Source organism: Rana temporaria, chromosome 4, assembly GCF_905171775.1.
Source record: "Rana temporaria chromosome 4, aRanTem1.1, whole genome shotgun sequence".
In the NCBI taxonomy this organism is placed as follows: Eukaryota; Metazoa; Chordata; class Amphibia; order Anura; family Ranidae; genus Rana; species Rana temporaria.
The window spans coordinates 260200484-260205183 of record NC_053492.1 but is presented as its reverse complement, the minus strand read 5'-3'; the positions used below and the strand labels follow the sequence as shown (position 1 = coordinate 260205183).

Sequence of the window (4700 nt, the reverse complement as noted above, 5' to 3'; positions counted from 1 at the left end):
CGATGATGACACAGGCACAGGGTGTGGCTACAGAGACTTACCTGGCTGGGACTGTGTGTTCTCCGAGCTGAGTGAGTGTACGGCACGGCTCATTCCCTGTATGACCGCTCTCACACACACACACAGTGCAGCCCAATGGGTCTCTCTCACTCAAACACACACACACAGCACGGACAGGCTCCCGCCGCTTTGTCATGTATATGGCTCCCTTTGGTTTACCCTTGTGAATAAGAGTGAACCATAGGTGAGTATAGGGGGGGAGGAGGGGACTGGCCGTGTTCTCTATGGGGACTCTGGCCGGACAGGACCATTAGTATTAGTAGAAGGGGAGCCGAGGGCACGTGCTGCCTTCTATCACGTGACGGAGGCTGACAAGTGGCCCGCTGGCTCCTGTGTGGGCTCCGGCCTGCCAGCGCTCTCTATGTCTCTGACATTGGCGGTAATGTGCTCTCCTCACACTCACTGCGGAGACATGACTGGCTTTTTCTTTTTCAGTTTCTCTTTTCGTGTCCCCAAGAAACCTCAGATACCTCAGTCAGCACTTCACAGGCCGACTTGTGCAAGTTATGACTGGTAAATAGGGGGCTGAGCAGACAAATCCCCTGTGTGTGTGCTACATGACACACAACACACACACACATTTCTCTGGTACCTCTGCATACAACCTCAACTCCACACACCAACCAACCACTATTTCAATGTCTCCAGGGACCTTCCTAGCACAGAGACACAACAGGAAGTTAAAGGAAATCTTCCAAAGGCATGATAATTACACAGGTGTCCCCATTTCAGGTTTCACCCTACTCCTTCACATGGGGACAACGCTAAAACCTTGGGGTTCCCATCACTTTGTTTTCTCAGTGAACATTTTCATCAGAACAAATAGAGGGGGACATACATCTTCCCAATGGGGGCACAAACAACCATACAAACATGACATAAGGTCTAACCCATCCCCACTCTATCCAAAAAGAAAATATTCACCTACAGATACTCATATCTATTCATTATCTAGCTATAAAATATATTTTTATACTTCTCTATCTATCAATTATCTATCTATAAAGATATATATAGATATATCTATATATCCATGTCAAGAAAAGAAGGATACAATCTCCAATATGCAATTTCCTTTTATATATATTTATCTATCTCCCTATCCATCCATATCTATCTATCCATCACTCTATCTATCCATGCATCCATTATCAATTGATCTATATCCATTATCCATTGATCTCTATTTATCTACACACACCTATCTATCAATATCTAGAGATATATAAAACATCTATCTATCTATCTATCTATAGCCACCAATTATCTATTGATATCTATCTATGTATAAAATATCTACCTATATATAAAATATCTATATATAAAATACATCTATCTATCTATCAATTATCTGTTGATCTAAATACATCAATTATCTATTTATTATCTATCTATTTATCTATCTATCTATCTATCTATCTATCTATCTATCTATCTATCTATCTATCTATCTCTCCCCCTCTATCTATCAATTATCTATTGATATCTATTTATACATCTATATTAATGTCTCTATTTTAATTATCTATTGATATCTTTCTATTGATATCTTGATATATATTCTATATATAAACGATCTATTTATCTATGCATCCATTATCTATTGATCTATAACCATCAATTATCTATCTATAAAAATATATATGTATGTATCTATTTATCAATTATCTATCTATCTATCTATCTATCTATCTATCTATCTATCTATCTATCTATCTATCTATCTATCTATCTATCTATCTATCGATATTCTCTATATAAAATATATCTATATTTATATATCTCTCTACTAATTGTCTATAGATCTCTTATCTATCTATCTTTATAGATCTCTCTAGTTATCAAGTATCTATTGATAGCTATCTAGCTATTCTTTATATAACATATGTATATTTATACATCTCTCTACTCTATCTATCTATCTATCTATCTATCTATCTATCTATCTATCTATCTATCTATCTATCTATCTATCTATCTATCTATCTATCTATCTATCTGTCTATCTATCTGTCTATCTATCTATCTATCTATCTATCTATCTATCTTTTCTTTATACATGTCTCAATCAATTATCTATTGATATCTATCTATCTTTTCTTTATACATCTCTCTCTATCTATCAATTATCTATTGATATCTATCTATTTATTCTTTATATAACATATCTATATTTATATATCCATCTATCCATTATCTATTGGTCTATATCTATCTATACAGTATCTATGAATCTATACATGTCACATATCTTTCTCTTTCTCACTCTCTATAGAATTATAATATGTGTGCATGTATATTCTCTTTCTAGCGACCCCTTCCCTAATCTATCCAAAACTAAAAAGCTAAACAAATACAGGTATTTTAGCCTATCTTTGATGCAGGCCCTCCTTTTAGTAATTCCTATGCATGTAATATGGACAAATAGAAAAGGTTTATAAGACCCCCACCTATTTTGTTGGTGTGGCTGTGTATTCCCCTCGTTCTCAATGCAGAGAGTTCGCAGGGCAGGGTGTTAAGAAGCTCTAAAAGTAAAGTGAAAAGACGCCTCTTGAAGACAATGACTGTGCTTATCTGCAGCACTATCAAACAGGCTATTGTTTCCCGATGGCACTTTGTGGAGCAAGGTGGAGTCATCAGGTTAATGTTCAATAGGTATCTGGGAGTCCCCTGGAGGAATAGAGTTGCTGACAGAAGAGCAAACCCCGGGCCCTCTCCTGACTTCCTCTGTAAATGGAACGGCTAAAGAGAAAGGACAACCAGGCTATAGTGGCTGTTTTAACTTCCCAAGCAACTCTTCTTAAAGAAAGACATTGTTCTTAGAAGAGATAATCCTACAATGGAGAGTCCATTAAAGGTATTAGGAGGTTGGCAGCCGTCGTGATCTGCAAGAAAGGGCCCTGTCCTGACAATAGACAATTAATGCTGGTAAATCTGCACTACTTGTTGCTGTTCTAATTCCTCATAATTGTGTGCTGCTTGTCTTGCCTCCTGCCACACAGGGATGATGCGTGTTTCCGATAATCTCTCCGAGTACCTGACCTACTTCCTGGCATGGTCTTTTCAGGACCAGTCTTCAACCCCATCTGGACCTTTGCCTGAAGCTGCTCTGCCTCCAGCCAACCCCCCCCCCCCTTCCAAGCCCACCAGCCTGTAGAAAACAGCAGGCAGCGAGGTGAGAGCCATCACAAGACAGATCAATACTCTGCTGCACCAGACAGTACTGTACGCTAATCTGCAATAACAGCTAATCATGCTCAATTTGGCTCACCAGTGATTAAACTGTACTTTTCATTAAGCTCAGAGAACAAGACAGATGCACACTGGCAAGCTACAGAATCATATCTGTTAACCCCTTTTAGAGCGTCTGCTGAATTTGCATGCTAAGGAGTACGACCTGGACGAATGAAGCAGGATCGCTAGGTATAAGAGGGCTTATCTATATCGTTGAGATTTCTTGGTACCTTGTCTAAGCATGCTACAGTAGCAGTCCGGAGGAAAATTCATACACATGAGCACTTTAAAGCTAACTTAAAATTCTCTCCAATGACTAAAACAAGCCACATCTGTATGTCATTTCTTTACTATACAATGCTTTCATCATTTGGAATATCACAAATGGCGTAAAATCCAAATAAACTCTTACGGGATATGGCAGATACAGATTAATAGGAAATCTTTCCTAAAGAGTCCTCACCATACGTCACATCAATATCCGTCAGACTGGTAACAGCACATCTCAGATAACTCACTTTTTGTTTGTGATAATGCAGAAGCAAGCAGCACCCAGCAGAAGCTTAACTGATAAAAGGGTGTCAGATTGAAACCATTCATCAAATACAAGGGGGGCAAGGAAGTAGATTTATCTGGTACAGTAGATTAACTAGTATAAATAACATGGTGAAAAGTAAACACAGCTACTCCAAAGTATCTCCAGTACACAAAGACAATCAGCAGGAGATCCACACCAATCACCATTATAGCAGCAAATGACTTCTAACTAGTTTAATTATGGCCGTATACTTCATTCTAACTGATCATAAGCTCATCAGAATTTACATAGTTAGCTAAGAATATAAAATTGTTAAACTGAATCTACATAGGACTACACAAAGCTATTTACGTGACCACCAAAACAGCAACAGCAACAAAAAAAACTAAAATAAAACAAACAAAATCTAAAATAATAAAATAAAAAATCTAAATTGAATCAGCAGTCATAAAAATGCATAGAAATGATAAAACAATCTATGTGTAAAATGAATGTCCAATACCTTGGGATATTTCCATACAGCAGGTCTACGAGTTGGAGTAAGTGCATTCCAGTTTTAGTCCATGTGTAACATCTGTGACTAAGTCACACGCATTCACTGTCTGCTGCATACACACTCTCACTGGCTCTTTAAATCTAGCCGTCTCTCAGACTGCTTCAAGGATTTTAAAGTTTTCCCTTATTCCCTTACTGCGAGCTTCGCCCTCCCCCTTGCTACAGCTCCTCCCCATTAGTAATTAGGCTTAACAAGAGCAATTAACAAAACAAACTCTTTTTTTGGGGCCAGGCTGATAATTCCGATTGCTAAATTGTTTTAAGATGTGCAGTTTGCTTAGGCTGAGTGAAATGTGGAAGAAAAGGAGGAAGA

The 4700-nt window shown here is 38.0% G+C and overlaps 1 protein-coding gene across 2 annotated transcripts in view; it reads right to left on the bottom strand.

Moving 5' to 3' along the window:
• PRDM1 (PR/SET domain 1) overlaps positions 1 to 4484 on the bottom strand; it is a 20281-nt gene extending 15797 nt beyond the window's left edge. Inside the window, exon 1 of one of the 2 annotated variants that reach the window (XM_040350176.1) lies at positions 4335 to 4484. The gene's annotated coding sequence lies outside the window, so the exon portion shown is untranslated. Of the gene's footprint in view, positions 179 to 4334 lie in introns of those variants that run through there. The other variant, XM_040350175.1, reaches the window with a different exon arrangement.
• Between the last annotated feature and the right edge of the window lie 216 nt (positions 4485 to 4700).